General features: G+C 35.8%; 1 long non-coding RNA gene across 3 annotated transcripts; it reads left to right on the plus strand.

Annotated features, from left to right (window-relative positions):
- Positions 1-12,082: 12,082 nt before the first annotated feature.
- LOC110733195 lies at positions 12,083-15,932 on the plus strand. Of its 3 annotated transcripts, none has more exons than XR_002513580.1 (5): positions 12,098-12,703; positions 14,089-14,193; positions 14,270-14,365; positions 14,499-14,684; positions 15,713-15,932. It is a non-coding gene; the product is annotated as an uncharacterized LOC110733195 (long non-coding RNA). The 3 variants fall into 3 exon arrangements; XR_002513579.1 differs by having other exon boundaries at positions 12,114-12,703; positions 14,089-14,177; XR_002513578.1 differs by having other exon boundaries at positions 12,083-12,703; positions 14,089-14,365.
- Positions 15,933-21,389: the final 5,457 nt, after the last annotated feature.

Below are 21,389 nucleotides of genomic sequence, written 5' to 3' on the forward strand. Positions count from 1 at the left end.
CACAGCATCCACATACGTACGCACAAGAATCAAAAAAAGACTGACAGGACATTTTACCTGGGAACCGTGTCACGGTGCAGACTGTCGTGACACGGTGCAGTCTACCGTCAGATGGTAGAAAGCCCCGTGTCACGGCACTGTTCACTGTGGCGCGACAGAACATGCCGTGACACGGTGCACAGTTCCAGGTCATTTTTGTGATTTTTCCAGATTTTAAACGATTTTATGTCCGTACTAATTACTATGTGAGAATATAAACACTCGGTCATGGGTTAAACAAAAGAGTAAACACATGAAGGTTAGTACCAAATAACCACATAGCATTTAGACACGATGATGTAAAAAAGTTCGCAACCTAGAGTCAAGATCTATGTTCAACTATTGGTCAAGCTTTGGGTGTCAAAAGGGTACCATGGTTAAGAGTTTGGACGCGTTAGCAAGGCAGCCTCCCTTGAAGGTGTATGCCAACGGGCGGCTCCGCGAGTTCATGATGAAATCGAACTCGATTCCATGGTTTGGGTGGATTTAATAACTCGGATGAACCCTTATTGCCATGAGAGTTTTTGGGTCGATAGAGCTTAAATCCCCCGGGGCTAAGACGCATGTAGAACACATACGTTTTTTTTTCAGAAAAATCGAAGGAAGTTGACTGTGCGAAGAGAAAATAAGCCACCAGACTGATTTTAGGACTGCCGTGACACGGCCAAAATTCCCGTGTCACGGTACTGTGCACCGTCAGACGGTGCACTATACCGTGACACGATAGAGTTTGCCGTGGCACGGCAGTCAGAAGATCTGACTAGTGCCCTGTTTTTCTTCGTGCACAACCAAGTTATCCAATTTTTCCTACGGCACAGACCTGAATGCGACGTTAAAACGTCTATGCATATGCAAAAATGCCAAATTAATCATAGGAATATTTTTTCAAGAATCTTTCAAGTCTCATCCACTCATCTTAATTAAATACCGATCACTCAAATCGATAAATAATTAAGAATCCTCCCCAGCGGAGTCGCCAAATTGTAGGCGTACTTCGAACGACGCCTACAGTACCATTAACCTTTCTTTAGGGTTTGACAACAGCAAGTGACAGTACCATTAAACTTTTATAAGCTTCAGTTGGATCATTTGAGGACACACTTAAAATATAAAATTGAAAGAAATTATTAAACTCTATACCTTTCTTTAGGGTTTAACTAAGAGAAGTAACAACACCATAAAACTTTTATAAGGTTCCGTTAGATTATTTTTATTACTGGGAATATTTTTGGAGTGTATACCACTCTCAAATAAAAAAAATAGTTGTTTTAATTAAAGTATGGGTGATATTGTTTGGCAATTTCAAGATAAATAATACGAGTAACAATTATCTTAAGCGAAGAACAACAACAATCCAAAATCTAATCCCTCAACTTATTCATAGAAGTTGAGATATTGCCATTTTGCTATATAGAAGTATAGAAGGCATTTACAAGTTTAGGTTTATAAGTATAGATTTATAAAATGGCATTTACAATGTTCATGACATCAATTGGCACAATTATTATGTATTCAATTGTTGTTAGAAGAAGCATAATCCTTGAAATTTATATATTTTCATTCATTACTACAAGTCATATAAGAAGAAGCATAATACTATGTTACAAACAGATTAACCCCTAATTAACCTGTCGAAGCTAATTAACCCCTAAAGTACAAACACCACAATATTCAGAGACATCTTGATAAATTTGACAATCATTTTCTCCAACTTGTCAACCCTATGCCATAAATTGTCGAATCTAGTGCTGCTGTTAGTTTGAAGGAGGTCCTCCTCCCTTGACCATTGCCAGAAATTGTAGGATCTACATTTGTAGTAAGACCTTATTGGGTTAGCCTCTGAAAGGGAAATTCAAAATTCAGCTAACACATCCCCTCCGCAGTTGCATCTCTTCCCAGCAATCCATATTATGTCAGTGCTTGAGTATTGAAATGTGTTTCCCCTAACAAGAGATGCAGAACTGGAACTCATAATTTGTGGTTCTTGAAGTTGTTTCTTTTTCTTTGTTCTTTTTCTACTCTTAATTAATTTTGTTTATTTTTCCTTTGGGGGGCAATTTGGAGGGGGTTGGGGAGGCTAGAGCTATATATATATGCCTTTAACAATTAAGGTTTTGGCGGAAAATATAAAGGAAAAATCCCGCCCAATAAAATTTAAAATTTTCTCCTCCTTCGAACAACAGAAGAACAACCTATGTTTCAGTAGACCATTTCCATAATATAGCAACACTGGAGAAGACATAAAATCAGACCTAGCTAGAATATGTGACTAGTCCTCTTATGAATATAGATTCAGCTAATGAAACCATTCTACATGTCAGTGCAACTAAATTATTAGTCAAACTGACAGTTACAATATTCGGTGGACCTTTTCACTTTTAAGAGATTACTTTAAATGTAATTTCCTTGAAATTGTTGCCTAAGAACCTTTTTTTTTCCATAAACCAGGAAAATGGTTATTGCCTAACTTATAATTGATAAAAAATTACAATTCAAGGAATTACACAAGCACTACATGTATTATTTAACAAGACGCAGTTACCCCGTTACACTTACAATACATTTCTGTTCAAAGTATTGAGACACATGAAATTAATGAAGATAATTGTCCCTTACACTACTTTTAATCAATTACTTACCCGATAATGATCCATATTGATGAGAACCTCTTGTACATTAAATTACAACCATATATTTTATCATAACCTTGAAATATAAGTCTATTATTCACTAAGTGAAAAAACAAAATTGGCACCGGTTCAAAACCCCTAAATGCCACCGGTTTTGAACCGGTGCCAATGTGGGGGGTGCCAATAAGTGCATGAAAAAGGCACCGATTTGAGCAGGTGGCAAAAAGTATTTTTGGCACCGGTTCTAGTTCAAAACCGGTGGCAAAAAAGAGGTTTTTGGCTTCGGTTCTAGTCCAAAACCGGTGCCTTTTATGGCCCTTTTTTTTATTTATTTTTTTAACTTGAATTTATCACCAAACTGTTATATATATACATATTAAAACTCATAATTTTCATTAACAATCAGTAATTTTACACTTGCAAAAAAAAAATATATATACATACAACTGGATTTTTTTTAAGGAAAGTACAACGTAAATTAATTAATCAAAATAGCAGTCATTTGATACAAAAATGAGGGCTTCAGGTGGCACCTCCTCAATCCATACCCTAAGGCAATAAATTTATTTACTAATCTGTGCTAGTTTATGAGCAGTCTGGTTACCCTTTCTACCAATTGTGGGAAAACTTGATGTTGAGACAAGAGCTAGAGCACAGTATCAGAGCAACAGGAGCATAGTAGCAGAATAGCAAAAGCAGCAGCATGCATCAAAGACAATTCTACTTCAGAAATTCACCTATATGATCATCACTATATATGAGTGTTCACCAATTATTCTCCCTGTCCAATATAATAAATAAGCAATCATCATTAAATTTTGGATCTTTATCAATAAAAAAAATGACTAAAATTACTAATCCCCTAAAACAGAGGATTAATCACTTCATATCTTCGTTTAAATTAAATAATCTATTATTTTCCTGCTAACAAATAATCTATTATTCTCCTGCTAACAAACCAACATATTGCTAACAAATCAATAACTTTCATGAAAGTATGCATATTAATTTTGATATAGTTGGAGCATAAGATTCAGTAGTAATAGAAATATTTTACTAATGTCAGGCTATTCATATTACTTGCTAAAACGTTTCTATCACTTAAAAGAAAATAACAATAAGAGTACTAATGCAACTTCTACTACACTATTATTAATATTAAAAACCCGAACAAACATCATATACACTAAAATAGCAATTAAATATAGCATAAAAGAATCACAAGCAAACTCTCCAATGAAAATTCAGATGGATGACTGTGATCTCCCATATATACCACAAATAAGAAAAGGCATCTTAGTTTATAGTCAAGTACCAATGAAAACCATGGATCACTTATACTGTCTAGCAAGAATTTCACCAATCAAGCCAATCCACACACACAAAAAGAGAGTAAAATATCCATCCCATTCTCTTACATATAACTAAAGACATGTTCATATATGCATGAGTCTAGGGTAATCGAAAAATAGAATAAGGAACCTCATATAATTCATGCACAGATAATGAAAATGAAAAAGAATGATACAAAGTCATATAGTAAGATTTTTTCCCCTTCTTGGATCAGCAAGTCTCATTCTTTAGTGTACTCGTCGCCTAAAATAATTTGTTTTCATTACTTTTGTATGACAAACAAACATGGAGCAACATACAAAAAGGATGGAAATTTGGGGGTGGCATCAAATGATTATGTTTAGAAGTTGACAAGTTTGCCTGAAAGAGACAAAAGAAACAAAATGAAGAATAAAAGAAATGCAAATAACCAAATAAAGATAAGTCCAAGGCCAATGACTTAAAGGTACCACAATCTTTCCCTAGTTCATTTCTCAGTAGACATTGATCTCAATTGAAAATATGCAAACTACAAGAGTAAAGTTTTAACTTTTCTGCATCATATTCTAATTTACACTTTCATTTTAGACAAACTTATATATATAGTTGTAAGGTTTAAACATAAGTTGTCCAGCCAGATAATTGAAGTTTTCCAGCCAAAATGCATTTATTTCATGCCTCAAATTACGATGTAATATGCATTATATTATATGCTACTCCGTACATTGATACCTTATAAAGTTTGACTGCTTAATTATTATATTGTTGTATTTGTAGTATTATTTAATCACAATTGAAGAAATACACAGAATAATTTGGCACCAAATTTCCTTGATAATTGTGTTTCTTCATGTAAATTTAATATATGCACTTAAACAAAAGTCCAAAAATAAAAACACCTCAAAATTTTTGAAAATTGCCTTTTTCCAAACAAAGTAGTGAGGGCAGCCGTTGCACCCGCAAAAGTTGTAGTAACAGCAGTCCTCCTTACGGCACTCCACTGCCCATACACCGCCCCGCTTTCGCTATACGCCTTCGTAATGGTAAAAAACGAACCCTGGTTAAACTCGTACCACCCGAACCACAATAAAAAAAAAGTCCCTAATACAACCAATGATGCATTATGCCCTTTAAGTGAAACCCCTTTACCTTTATGATCAAACCTTCCAATACATGCATGCATTGATCTCAAGAACAGACTAACAAGATGTAAAGCTCTTCGGGTTTCACATCGTCTGACATTTTTAATTTAAGGAAATTAAATTGAACATAACTAATAGATGGGAGATTTCTACAATTCTACTTATAAAACAAATTAACAAAATCCCAAAACATAATATAAAGTCTGTTAAGTGATAAGGCTACTAAAACCCAATTAAACCCATAATCTAAACTAAGTAAAAACAATTGAATATCAAAATTACAAGAAAAATGAAAAAGGGGGACAAAATCAAAGTCAAAATCGAAATGAAACATACATACAAATTACGATAATAATCAAAACAAGAGGGACAAAATCAAACTCAAAATCAAACATCACATACAAATTCAAACTCAAAAACAACAACCAAATCACAAAATCCAAAATCAAAACCCAAAAACTAAACGAAATTGAAACCCTAACCTAAATTATACAAAATTAACAAAACAAAGGATGGATAAACCTTGTGAGGAGCAGCGTCGCCATTACAGATCTAGGCATCGTTCTCCTAGTTGTTTAGGGGCTTGTGCCATTAGTGATGACTGTGGTGGTGGTGGCTGGTGGTGGGAAGCTAGGAAGGAGGGAGAGGAGGGTTGCGCTGGTGATGACTGCGGTGGGAAGCTAGGATGGAGAAAGAGGAGAGAGAGGATGGTTGCGCTGGTGGTGGTTGCGGTGGAGCGTGAAGAGAGAGGAGACAGTGAGTTTGAGAGGAGAGAGGTACAAAGGAACAGAGGAGAGAGAGCGAGAGATAGAGAGGAAAGAGTGAGGAGAGAGAGCGTGTTCAAATTTAGAAAATATTTAGGAAAAAGGCACCGGTTAACCGGTGACATTTCCGCCTATTTTATTTTTGTGGTCTAGACTTGCATTTTTGGCACCGGTTTTCAATAACCGGTGCGTATTTGTCGGTGCGCATTTATATTTTTCTACTAGTGATTGCATTTGTACTCATAGGTTGTGATTGGTAATTTTATAAATTCACAATATCATTACAAGGTCATTTATTCACATTTAGCTACGAAATTGTCCATTAAAGCATACTGTAGTTTTTTAATTACCATAGTGGTACCCGTCATTACTTTGGTGGTAGCCTAAACCATTCTTTAACATATGTGAGTGGAACCTTTGATATAGATAATTGTGTATCCATATGCAAAGTGGCACCCTTTTTCCATTTAGTGGTACCCTACAAACACTAAATCCATTCTTGTCCTATTTTATCACCCAAATCATATAATAAACTAAGTACTTTCACTCTCAAAGTAAGGCTGGTCCAGAATAACAAGAAACACCTATAACAATTGAAAGACTATCTCGTAGGTATGAAGTTAAATATGAAGTTAATAGAAACTTTATAACAATTTATCTAAACTTACATTAAATCTATTGTTTTTCTCTTTATGTGGTATATTAACACTAAATCTATTGTTTTTCTCTTATAGGTGGTATAATAACACTAAATCCCCGTATTTGAACAAAGTAAACTAGAAGAGTACCTATATATACACTTTTCTAGAAGAGTACCTATATATATACCAAATCGGTTGTAGGGGGTGAGCATGGGACATGTATTCGTACCGAACGGTTCGGGTTAACCGATAACCAAAATCCCTAATATTCAAAACGGTTCGGGTTTTAGGTTTTTCGGGTTATTATATCCCCCCCTTTTTTAAATTGTAACCCTAAAACCCTAAACCTTTGACCACTAATAAATATTTCGAGATCATAATGAATCTTACTTTCAGTGGTACACTTATATATGTCAGTGGTACGCTGTGGTGTACATTTTTTAGTGACACTAAAACCACTTGTATTTAAAATCTAGAAGTAAGTGGAACCCTTTTAATTATCACTGGTATCAAGAATTCCATTAAATATGATACACAAACATGTTTTAATGACCCTAAACATACTAAATATTGTAGTGTTGCATTTTAGTAATTACAGAAACATGATTTAATCATTGGGTTAACTGTTAAAAGTAACATTCCAATCGATGTTGTTAGAGATCATTTGTCAAATGATGGAGGATTGTGTTAAGAGTATTATAAAAAAATATCAATTAATTCTTAAAAGGGTAAGTACACTAATTGACGCTAAGATCATGGTCAGACAACCGTTCAAAACAATACGCTAACTCCTTTGTGCTGCGGTCGGAGTTGGTGGTGGAGTAGCAAGCGTCTTTGGACGTGAAAGTATGGGGACGAAACAACCTTGCCTAGATGCAGCTGATGTAGGAGACAACGGGCTTCTCCACCCACATACAGGGATTGGATAAGGACCCCTCACAAATGGAATTTGCGGATAAGGAAGGTAGCCACCCTCGGATATATATAGGAACCATTAAATTGCTGAACACCACTACCAACGGAAGTAAAGTACCCAATTGACCCATCCATATCGACCATTTGTATACCTCCAGCAGAATGTGGGCTGTATTGATAATAAGGGTGGTGCTGAACCATATTGGAGGGAGTTGCCTACATACATATGGTGTCAAAAGTCAACTAATATATGGAATTGAACTAAGTCTGGAATAATAATTAAAACAAAGGCAAAGCAGATTACATGCATGGTTGATGAACTCGGAGTAGTAAAGGCTGCCTGTGACTCTTTATTCTTTTTTCCTTGTGTGGTCTTCGACGTTTTTGCGGTCTTTCTAGGTTTCTCAAGACACGACTTATATCTTGAATCAGTGGTGTGATGAGCAAGCCTTTTAGGAAGGGGAGGGTCTTTAGGTATTATCGGATCTTCACCATTTTGGGGGTCACAACTACCTTGTCTTTGCGTCGAAGGTGTACAATCATTTCCTTTTTCCCTGCAGACAGATGAAGGTGTTCCAACTAACCCCTTCTTGGTAGCCACTACGATCTTTTCATCTACTTCTAGATCTAGAAGCTGTAATGCTTGCAAGACCACTGTAGTTGATTTAGGGTAAGCCAATGCCTTGGAACACAGCGAACCAAACTTGACCATTATTTTGTCAAACCTACAAACCTCTGCTATTTTGTTAGGGTCATGGTAACAAACCATCACCCTTGTGTGCTTTCTTATGACATCTTTCCTCCACCTCCGTAAAATGTATTTATAAGGTATTTCATAGAAATTACTCTTCTCATACACCTTTATCATGTGGCGACAAATAATGCCAGTACAATCAAACATGCTATAGTCACACGAAACTTCTTTAGTTGAACTATCATACAAAAGCTTATACTCCCTCTTTCTGTTTGAAGTTTTCTCAGCTCCTTCCTATATTTTTTTGGCTCATACCACACTCGATCCTCTACAACTTGTTCAGTCACATTATCAGAAAGTTTGTTTCTACTTGTCTCACTCACATACATTACGCGACTGCACTCTCTTTGCATTTCCTTGAAATTGGCATTCGTGTATACCTTCTGGAAAACCAATTCAGCTGGAAAATCACTGTATGCTTGTCGAACATACCTCTCATTATTGTCATCAGCCCTTTTCTCACTAGTTGATCTAACCTCCAACGCATCGACATACCGCTCTACAAACTTAGATAACAATGTGTGCTTGCTCAAGTATCCATTAAAAAAACCTATGAATACTCTCAACACGCTGCGATGTTTTCATTCTAGCCCAAAACAAGTGCTTCAAATAGGCAACCACCCACATCTGACGCTCCTCATACAACCCTGCCAGTAGATTTTGCTAGTATTCATCAGCATGTATGTATGCCTAGTTAGCAAAACTCAAAACCACAAGGTCCTCCACATCCAATAGACACACCCACACCAGAACACACAAGGAAAAACACACACAAAGAAGTAAACAACACCAGTTCCCAGTCAACAGGGCACATACTAGCAAAAAGGTAATCAAATACTAAACACCCCAACAAGGGACATATAATAAACAACAATACCCATATAGGGAACATATATCAAACAACAATACCCACCCATACAACCAATTAAATACATAAACTCACAAACCTGTTAGCCATTCATCATCTTCTAATTCGTGCTTCTGGATGACCGCTTTCCAATTACTCTCAAACTCTTCACAATCTAAATTGTCATAAATTGCATTCTTGAGGTCATCATGAATAACTGGATAATCAGAGAGCTTGCCCAATTTCTTGACCAATTTCTGTTTAATGTGCCAAATGCACCATCAGTGAGTGCTTCCTTTCATGGTCAGCTTTAACGCTTTCCTCATTGTCGGGTCCTGATCTGTTAGAATCCCAATGGGTTGTTTTTCACCCATACACCGCAACAAGTTAGAGAAAACTCACTCAAATGTTTCCGAAGTCTCACATGATACCAGTGCACAACCAAACAAAATGGTTTGCCCGTGGTGATTAACCCCAACAAAATTACAAAAGGGTAACTAATATTCCTTTGTAAGGTATTGTAGGGAATAATTTCAAGAGTTAATCCCCTAACTTGAACCCCACTGTGATCATACACTAAAGTACTGTGGCGTCCAAAAAGGAAAAAGATAAAGCAAAAGAATCGCCAACAAGTTTTAGGAACTTCTAAACCGTTCACAGGGTGAAGGTTACACCCCTTAACGATCCAAGAGATCGTCAACTCCATAAGGTCTTGAACCAAATAAGGGTTTGGGGATGAAGGTACAAATCCAACCTAAAAGAGATTGAACCTGCCCTAATAATAGGCCTCTACTTTATTTTGATCGTATTCATGTGCGCTTTTTGACTAACATGCAATCAATAGGTTTAACCCTAAACCTGTTTATCTATGTTGGTTGAATTTAATGCACAAATAAATCTATTATTGGCGATCACTTGAATAATAATCATATTAACCTTAAACAAGATTATTAATTATCTTATTAAGCGTGATTACAAGTACCAAATTCCCTTTAAACATGCATAAAAGGCGTGATCAAGCAATAACAATATATAATCAAGCAACATAATAATAATCAAAATAATAATATTCATAATCATAAATCATAAAGAATAATCATAATAATGTTAAAGCATAATAATAGCAAGATCCTAGGCATGATACTAACAAGATTAATAACAAACCCTAGCATGTCACTAAGCAATAAAGATCAAATCTTTAACCCTAACATGATACTAACAATCATAAATATTAGGAAGAACATAGGAAGCATCATACTTTTAATCATACTTGATATTAAAGATACCCTAGACATGATACTAGGAATCATAATAACAATCTAAGCATGATTTCTACATAATAACATCAATAAAAACCATTAAAGCACATACTTGGATGCCTCGTACCTCTTTCTAATAACAAAATAAACACGTTAGTAACTTTAAGGAAAATAATAATCAACAATTAAATTAAATAATGGAAATAGAGATTTGGGATCGAACCCTCAGAAATTAAACCTTTCACGTCTAGGACGAAGGCAACTTCGAATATGGCTAGGTGTATCTAAATCTAATGAATGAGGAATTTTGTATTTGAGAAAAGCTATTTTAGAAAAAGAGAGAGAGTAATTAAGAGAATCTTGATGAGAGTTGGTGAATCGAAGAGAGAAAACTCGTCAAAACTGGTTTTTAGATGAAAACTGGTTATCGAAAACAGAGTTTTTAATACGTTATTTATAAAGAAAATTAGCCAAAAAGATAAAATATCAAAACAGATTCTGGCGCACATAAAACTGAACCAGCGCCAACGCTGGCTGTTGGCGTCAGGCGCCAACACTAGCGCCAGGCGCCAAGCGTAGCGTTAGGCGCTACAGCTGGCGTTTGGCGCTGATTTCAGAAATTCACGCGTTTTCTTAAAATCAGATTAAAATTGCCGTACAGGAGGATAAAATCATATTTCCCTAAAAAATGCTCTTTGATTTTAATTAAAACTCTGAAAAGTCAACAAAAGTCAATTTATCAATGCTAATTGAATTAGGAATGAAAAGAACCTTCTAGAAGAATCTAGAAGACTAAACCATTCCTAATTGCATTAGGAATGGTAAATCTATATTAGGCCCTCCCCTAGATCATTGGGACGCATATAAGGCTCAAAACGGGACCGGTTTTGTAAATGGGCTATAACTTCCTCAATATTCATCGGAATTGGGCTTATAATATATTGTTGGAAAGATATTTCCAAGCCCCATCCAACTACACTACTATTGGTCCCATATCATGGACCAACCAAAATGGATTGGCTGTTTTCTTAAAATAATTTTTCAAAAACAGAGAGAAGAGAAAGAAATTAAAACTATCGGCAACACTAAACTTTCCACACTTTCACTTCTTCGATTATGATTCGACGTGAAAGGTACTCATCACTGGGTTTGGTTTTGGGGAAACACAAATGGGTGTCTACATAAGCCCCCACTTTGACTGAGTTTGGAGAAACGCAAGTTTCGAAAACAAAAGTCAAAGTAGCGATAAAGACGGAGAATGATTCAGAACGTTCTGCGATTCTAAGTCATTCTTGTAACGCCGATACCTGCAAACTAGCGTTAGTTAAACAGATAAAAGATTTAAGAAACGTGTATCTGGCACCGTCAAGCACACGTCTCTGAAAGTAGCCGATTTGCTGTTGCATTACTGTTATTTTGATGACCTCCTGCCAAGAGAATATCATCCCGCTTGAAAACCGCTACGCTTGTAACTGCTTCCAATATAGAAGACTGCTTCGCTTGAAACGATCCTCTCCCGCTTTGATAATATTTCACGTCCAAGGAAATACTATCAAAGATTGTTTTGCTTGAAACAATCCTCTTCCGCATTGATAATATTCCACGTCCAAGGGAATACCATCGAAGATTGTTTCGCTTGAAACAATCCCCATCCACATTGATAATATTCCACGTCCAAGGAATACCACTACTACATTTTTAACCAAATGCAACGGCTAAATTTTTGTTAACGCCACGGCTACGTACATAACCGTTGCAATAGCTAGATCTATTGCGACGACTGCTTAATACCTTCTCAATAACAGGGTCTAATGCAACGGATAAGAGCTGGTCGTTGCAATAGGGCTTTTTTTTTTCTTTTTTTGCAATAGGGCTGTTTTATACAAAACTCTTTACCTGGGCGCACTAAAAAATCCCGCCTAATTTTTCTCAAAAATAAAAGTTTCACGCTTTTCTAAGAAAACCCGCCCTTCCTATAAAAAAAACAAAAGAAATCCGCCGAATTTCCTTTTTTTTCTTTTTCATGAATAATCAACAAGGCTACAAACCCGATCCACCCAGCTTTCTCAATCAAATGGCTTTTTATAAAAAAAAACCAAAACAGGTTCTTTTCTTCAAATTTTCAAGTGGCATCTTGAATTTAAGGAGTGAGATGTTAGAGGAATGATCTAGGAATGGACCCCGCAAGCCGCAACCACCGCCAGCTAGCCAGAGTCGGAACTAAATTGTCTGGTAGCCTTTCATTTCATTCTACTTATCGTTGCCGCAGATAATATGCTTGCTGAGGACGATCTATGTTTTTGAATTTTGACGAGCGATTTCTGTCTCCTTTGATCTGACGGTGCCTCTTATTACTTCCTGGTTTTCAGTTTTCCAAGTTGTAAGTTTCCGTCCAACATTTAAACCTTAGATTCAATTTCACCTCTTTGTTTTTGTTTTGCCCAAGTGTTTAAATTTGTTGCTGCAATTGTACCTTTCTCTTTGTTTTTAAATCAAAATTGAAAAAACCTAATAGGGTGGAGAGGAGAAATTTGTTGCTGCAATTGTACATTCTCTTTGCTGGAGAGGAGAAATAGGGAAGAAGAAATAAAAAAAAAAAAAAAAACTTCTTTCAGTTTTCTTTTAATTAAAAATGTTGCAGATCTTAAAATTTGTGTGCTATGATAAGATAACATAATATTTTCCAGTTTCCTAATCACGACCTCTTGTTCTTAATAATTATTCTCAAAATAATAAAGGTTTGAAATTGGTATTGCTGAACGCTTGTGTTTTTTATTCATTTGATTATTTTTTTCTAGATTATAGATATTGGTTGATAGTTAATTTACAATCTGGGTTGTGATTTTAAATTAATCATTAGACCAACAATTGATATGAGGAAAAGTGCTAGATTAGTGTTATTTAGACAAGTAGTTGATATTTCTGAAAAAAAAAGTAGTTGTTAGGTGGTGACTCTAAACCTGTTTTCCTTCTTCTGCCCGAATTTCAAATCATTTCAAAGTTGTATGAGTTTCTCTCAAGCCTCAGCATAACTGTCCTGATGCATACATAATCTAGGTGTAAATTGTCATGTATGGATATAAATGTATTATCATGTTTGAGTGTGAGCATTACCTAATTTCAATTTATTCAATGTTCTGAATCTCTGTCCTATAGTTATATTAGAAATTTGTTGTATTTTCCTTTTCTAAAATGTCTCTATTTCGTATGATAATTTTAATCTAACTATCAATGTTGCCATATTTCATAACTCATTATATGGCTATCTTGAAATAAAATCGTACTGCCGGATGAAACTGTTCTTAAATAATAAACAACCAGTTCTAGATTTTTAGAGATTAAGCAGTATTTGTGAGTTATGCATTTTTTTTTTTTTACTATTTTAGATAATCATTTATATTATTAAAAGGCACTGGTTATTAATCTTATGATTGAAATTAAACAATCAACCCCAATAACATATGAAGTATACAATAGTATCCAAAATACCTCAGCCATAATCCTTTATAGCTAACCCAGTTTAGATTTTCTTGTTCAATTCATTACCCAATTATATTATTCTACAATATTGACAAAATTTCTTACCAATAATTACACTAATATTTGAATGGCTCATACAAGGTTTCTCGATGTTTGTAAGTGCTTTGATGGTTGCCAGTTTGGCTCATTTTGATATTGCATAGTTAATATGTCAAGACATAACAATTATCCTCTTATGTTTCAAATATCTTTAGTTCCCTCATATACTATTATTCTTCTGCTCAGGGGATGACTTATGTATCATGGATTTGATATTATAGTTGCTTACGTAGGCGTCCCAATGAAGTCCTAGACCACACTTTGAAGCAAAAAGAGTGAGCTTTAATTCTCGTATGTTTATAGATTTATTGCAAAGTTGTTTATTTTTTTATTGCTATGTCTTATTTGTTGGCATGTTCTTTTCAAGGGGCATTATCTAGGGGCTCATCCGTGGAGTGAATGTCAGGAGGATCAGCTAATGTTGATTAATATGAACTCATTACTTGTCCTAATATTACTTCAAGTAAATTTATATTCCTTGCCTAGATTTAATCGTGCTGCCTTGATATTTTTTTGTTGCTTTCAATTACATTTCATCTATTTGATTCTGAATGTATGCGTCTTTCTGCATATGAACAAATGGTATTCAATCTCAGTTACCTCTTCTGGAGTTAATGGACTGTGGTATGTTTATTTATGATCCTGACATGGATGATGCTTCTATAGATGAAAGGAGTGATAAGTGTTCACAGAAAAGTAGCAAGCTAAGCTGCATCATATATATCCTGAAGCTTATTATCAAGCAGAAGAAACCTTACTTGTGGGGTTGTTCTGGCTTAGATGTGAGTACCTCTACTTTACATTGACTAATTTCTCTTACTTTTCACACCTAGATTCTTTTCTGATTTAGTGAATAATTAAAATTTCAGCCCTATACTTATTTGTCTATTTGTCTAGAGCTCAATGACCTGAATCTTACCTCTTGTACAAAATTTGCATCCAGGTTATTAATTTGAAATATTAGATTTACAATGGATAGTTTTAATAAAAGTTGTTAATGTTAACAATTTTAAGGTTCAGAGAGGTTATTTCTTTAGTGTCCCAATTTAGTAAGGGTTCATGTAGCTGATTGTGAAAGTTTGATGTTTGAGGTTGTTGAAATTCAGATATATATGAGTCCTCTCAGAAAATATTGATTGGTATACCTTCCTCTAACTACGTCTGTTGTTCCACTATTATTTCATCTTGTTGATAATACGGAAAGTTTTTTAAATTGGGTTTCTTTGAAATAATATCCATTTAAAACCTGCCTTAAGTTAAGCTAAATGGTTAGTGTTCTAGTAGCCTTAGTGAGACCATTTTCTGTAGCCTGACAATCTTAGGTATTTTTTAAGCTAGAGCTGCTTAACTTTGACATTGAACAAGCTCACACCTGACATACATGCCTATGATTGAGGTATTTTTCTTGTGAATTACAACTTTAATGGATGCTATATATAACTGTAAATTACAACAAATGATTTTCTGTTTTTGCTTTCTAGGATTAAAATGCTTGCAGATTAGCCGTTTTCAAAGTATAATAGTTTTCACGTTCATTTGTCCAAATAATTTTATTTATGTAAGCAGAGTTTTGTATTTTATTTTGTTCTTAACCTGATAATTAATTTCTGTTATGCTTGTATATGCCATTCTTGTCTTGTGAGTAATTTGCTAAACTCTGCAAAATCCTAAAACTAATGAAACAAATTTTGGAAATCTGAGTAGTATCAACAAAGGAGGAATAATGTGAGTAGTTTTTGCTATATATGTGTATCCGCTGTAATTTGGTTTGAGATATAATGTGATGATATTTGTGTATTTTGTTTATCAGGGGATTTAGAACCATTGGATATGGTGTAAACAGTGCTACAGGTGGAAGATGCTTCCAGAATTGCTTTACTTGAGAAATTTGAGAAGCAGGAGAAGAAATGATAATGTGGTTCAAAGAATTGCTGAAAATATTGTTTGGGGGACAAAATGATTTAATTTTAACTTTTAATTTTTTTTTCTTAATTAGTTTAACTAGTGATAATTTAATTTTGTAATTTTCTTTATAGATAACAATGTAATTTTAATTTATATTAATAAAATTCTAATTTTTTTTTTTATTGAAAATTTTGCTTATTATTATTATTTTTTTATTATCATTATTATTATTGGCATTAGGTATATTGATTGTGTGGCATTAGGTATTAGGAACCATGGCATTAGGGAATATGCAACGTGGCATTATGTATAGGAAACCGTGGCATTAGGTATAGGTTACCGTGGCATTAGGTATAGGAAACCGTGGCATTAGCTAATACCTAATGCCACGGCAATAATGTAACCGTTGTATCAGGTATTGATCTAACACAACGGATCATTGATGTCGTGGCATTAGGTGTCATATGTCGTTGCATTAGACCTATTACAACGCCAGCAGATGCCACGGTACATGACCGTTGCGTTAGGCCTAATGCCACGGATTTTGATGCCTAATGCAACGAATTTGGGGGTTGCAATAGGTCAAAAATGTAGTAGTGTACTATCGAAGAGTGCTTTGCTTGAAACAATCTTCTTCCGCTTTATGACCATCTTCCACGTCTAACGGAATACGGTCGAAGACAACTTCGCTTGAAATTATCTTCAGTTTTTTGTGACAACTCTCCACAAGCTAGGGAATGCCGTCGAAGATATCCTTGCTTGAAGCTATCCTCATTTGTTGCGATAATTACCCAAAGGAAGTTACCGAAGATTTTCGCTTGTCGATCTTTAAAAGCTCGCTTGAAATTTGCTTCCGTTATTCCTGTACATCGGCACTTTTGCTGTTTTGAACCATTATGTCCGTGCTTTTGCTGTGATGACAATCCTCTTTTATTTGGGAATAGTTGTCAATGCTTCGTAACAATCCATCCTTGGAAATGTTGCTACGATGAAGCGACAATCCGTATCTCGAAAAATTTGGCAAAATCCAATTTTTAGGAAAAGTTGCCAATACTTCGTAACAATCTGTCATAAGAATTTTGCTACGATCGACAATCCACATCTTGAAATATAACTCTTGAAAGCAATCCACCTTGGAAATTTGCCAATGTTATGTGACAATCCGCGTCTTGGAACATTTGCAAAAAAGAGTTGACCGACAATCCACTTCGGGAAAATTTGCCACTTACTGAAATGAATGATAATCCACGTTGAGGAACCTTTGCCGAAATTTATGATGAATAGAGACCTACAACAATCCTTTGGGAAATTTTTCCATAGGGAATTGGGTATATGACAATCCAATCTCGGAAAACTTGCCAATGAGTCGATGAATGTATGACAATCCGAACTTGGAAAAACTAGCCAAACAAAGAAGGAGCACGACAATCCACGCTTGACAATCCAATCTTGGAAAAATTGTCGTTTAAGAAGATGCACGACAATCCATTTTCGGAAATATTGTCAGTTGGGGATGACAATCCAATTTTTGGAAAAATTTTAGTTTAAGAAGAATGTGCGACAATCCACATTTGGAAATATTGTCGTTTAAATGCTTGCTTTTAAACCGATACATTGGTGCTTGTAATGAGCCAGTGTTTTAGGCGCTTAAGCTAAGTGAGACGATCTTTCGTCAGGTTGATCACTTAGACTGTAATCAAACCGACTACTTAATCATGTCAAATTTCTTATAGGGGCTAACTGGCGTACCAAGGAACCCAAAATAGCTGTATGAGGTCGAAATAGCCGTTCTGAGAGGCTTCGAGCTCTGTCGCCAAGAATTGACTCTGCCGCCAGACGCTGTGATCTAGCGCCAAGCGCTGAAATCTATTTCCAGATGTTTTCGTCCGGCGCTGGAATAGGGTTTTCCCTGTTCTGCTACACCTGTATTTATTTTTTACTATAGAACTTTGCCAATTTCTTTAATTATCTTAGGGTTGACCTAAGGTTTAACGTCTTTTGACTCATTGACTTGACACGACTTAAGGTATTAACTTGAATCTCTGTGATTGACTCGAGGTTGACTCAACTCGAAGTGAAATAACACGTGTGACTCATGACCCATGTGCATTGTATTATGATTGTGCGACTCGAAAATGCAAAAAAAAGCAAAAAATTTCCGTCATTTTTGTGGAGGGTACCAACTTTCTCTCGAAAAAGAAAGAAGCGAAGTTTTGAAGGTGCCTGTTGAATGAGCTTAGTCAAATGTTTTGCAATGGATTAATTCATCCTAGGTTATCTCAATTGTTTACTCCATGATGAAAGTATTTGGATATCTTAGGCACGGAGGCTAAGCACTTCATACTTTGTGATGCAATGATGATTATGATTGATATGACAAGGCATGCTTCAACATTGTGTTAAGATTTCATGACAAAGGGTTCCTAAGGGGAGTATATTTGGTCATGTATCTGTGATGTGTGTGAAAGTTACACTAAGGTTAGGCCGCAAGGGCTAAGTGTGTGGTAAAATATTATTGAAAAGAGTCAAATGGTGGTGACTCTTAGGCTAGGTAAGATAATGATATAGGGATCAAGCCCACCAAGTCAAGCTCTAAATGAATAAGGATGAGCATAGGAGATCCCTTTATATGATCAATTATGAATGTAAATATGAATGCATGTTTAATATGGCCGCACCTCGATGTGAGGTTTCCTACGTATCCGTTAGGAATCAGGTCGAACGTAGCTCTAGCCGAACCTTGCACAAGTATGTATACCTCAAAAAGGTCTTTTTAAGGGTTGTAACGTGGTTAGGCTAAAGTTTATAGAAGAAGGGATACATGCTCAAGACCCTAGATAAGCCCCCAAAGTGTGCAACTTTGCTTTTGAATATTTGTATTTTCATGCTTAAGGTTTTCTACTCTTTTTTAGCTCTTTCTTTTGCTTTAGCATTTATTTCATTTTTAAAAGTGTGGGAAATCCCGATCATGCGGTCTATCACTCACTTGGCATTCATGTTTCTCAGGCACGGTACCAAGCACTCGATAAGAAACGCAATCTGAGACGTGTTCTTATCAAAGACATGTTTATGTCAATGACATTGGAACACTTGCCCTTTTGCACACTTTTATTATTATTTTTTTGCTTTTGCTTATTATTTTTTATTTTGATCTTTTGAAATCACTCAAGCTTTTGAGATTGCATAAGTTACACATCATCCCATCCAAAGGTTAGGTAGATGTGGGTTGAAAAAAGAAAGGTCTATCGTTAGACGAGGCTCAAAGTGGTTTATGAAGAAAGGATGTATATTTGAAAGGTGAAAGGAGATATGATGTGGCTACAACGGGTGCCTCAAATCATTGGTATACCTTGTGCTTAATTCGACATGGATTGTTTTTTTTAATGCAACGTAATGAAATGATCATATGCAAGAAAATAAATGCTCATTTTATTAAAAGGGAAAATAAATAATGATCCTACAAAATAAATCTAAAGAGAAAAGAAAGGTTCTTATGCTAGACTTATTGGGGAAAGGAAAAAATGAAAAATAAATAGAAAAAGAGGTCATGAAATCTTGTCGTTAAAGCTCGCCTCTTGTCTTGTGTCATTTGCTTCATCATCACCCAGTCTTCTCGCTAGCTTGATCTTGTTTGCTTCTATTAGATCTTGAATGAGATTTTGAAACCTGTAGCATTCATCTGTGGTATGACCATTTCCTCGATGGTACTTGCAATAGGAGTTGGGATTCCATCTCGAAGATCGATTTTCTGGCGTTGAATTCTCGGTAGGGCCAACAGGTTTGATTAATCCTCGATCAAAGAGACGATCGAAAGCAGCATCGTAGGTCATTCCAATGGGAGTGAATTCTCTCCTGGGTTCCCTTTTAGATCCTTGATTGTCCAGGCTAAGACATTATTATGGTCAAAGGTACTAACATTATTACTAGAGTGGGCATTTTCGAAAGAAGAAGGATTTTCGTTCTTCTTTCCTTTCCAGCCACTGTGGTTACTATTGTTAGTAGCTTTTTGTTTTGCGAGGTCATCTTCGATTTCAATTCCGATGTCATAAACAGCCTTGAAAGTATTCAGATTGTGTTGATATTTTAAATGCTTCGAATACTTCTCTTGGAGATTCTTGACAAACGTCCTCACAGATTCTTTTTCAGTGGGCACCTCAAACATCTTAGCGGAAGTTTCTCTCCATTTATTAAAGAAAGAAGTAAAGCCTTCATTCTCTTTTTGTCTTAGCACCTCAAGTTGTCTATGATCGGTTTCAACTTGAATATTGCACTTGTACCTATCAATGAAAGCGTTTACTATCGATTACCAGGTAGAGGTTTTCTCTTTATCAAGGGAGAAGAATCATTGTTGGCAAACGGTTTCAAGAGATAGTGAGAACAGAGAGGGAAAAACTTTCTTATCGATACCCTTAATACTCATTATGGTTTCAAAAGCTCTTAGATGGAATTAAGGGTTATCTATTGCCTTGAATTTGACTCAACCTTTATTCAACATGCAATGGATGGAGGAACTGAAGAAAGACGGAATAAAACGTGAAGAAGAATGATATAGATGGAGGGATATGAAGAATTAGGAGTAGAATGTACCCCCAACTTAAACGACGGAAAAAACCGACTCATGCATGAACCTAAGACATGGTCATGGTGACGTATACTCGAAGTGTGTGCTAAGACTAGTGAGTGTAGGTGACATGTTAAGACTCCTGTCATGACCATGTGGCTAGACTATGTGACTAGACTCAATTAATGACTCGACAAGGTGTTATTGACAACGAAAATTAACCGAATTAATTAGCAAACTGGTTAATTAGACACTGGTGATGACTCAATCAATAATCTGAACTGTCGGCAAAGCGACAAGACTGGCGTCGCACTGTGTAGTGTAGCGCCAGACGACAGAGCTGTCGCAAGGCACCACACTTCCCAGAGTGGCGCTACAGTCCAGACTTTGGCGCCAATGTTGGAGCTTCGATCTGGGACTATTTTCGGTGTTATTAATCAACAAGGGAATGCCTAAAGTCGTACTAAGTCAATTCTGATTAAAATATTAGACTTTATTGACTCAAATTAATTAATTAGTTAGGCAAAGTTCTTTAAGTCATTAATTCATTTAATCTCAACACAAGTCAAACAAACGGTTTAGAAAACATAGTATATGCACAACAAATAATGCACAATTAATCAAGTAGGCACAATATGATGCAATGAGTTTGCAACCTAACCATGGCTCTAGTTCTCTAAAGTTCGAGATGTGGTTTAGTCAATAGAGGGTCCATGGTTAATTGTCCAGATGCACCGCGCGGAAGCCTAACCGTAAAGGGTTGGCGCGAGTGGATGGGACACTGCGATTTTAGAAAAAACTCGCTTTCATGGTTTGGTGAATTCAACATTCTCGGATGTACCCTTTGTTGCTCAGAGCGTTCAATCAGGTAGATGGAGCATGAATTCCCAGAGGGTTACGTCCATATGTACAACACATATGGGTTTCAGAAAAGTGATAAAACTCAATCAGGAAGTAGGATCGAGCAAACAATACGAAAAACTAGTCGAAATTAGAACGCATATTTCTAGCTCGGTAATGG

This window comes from Chenopodium quinoa, unplaced genomic scaffold, assembly GCF_001683475.1.
Source record: "Chenopodium quinoa cultivar QQ74 unplaced genomic scaffold, ASM168347v1, whole genome shotgun sequence".
In the NCBI taxonomy this organism is placed as follows: domain Eukaryota; kingdom Viridiplantae; phylum Streptophyta; class Magnoliopsida; order Caryophyllales; family Amaranthaceae; genus Chenopodium; species Chenopodium quinoa.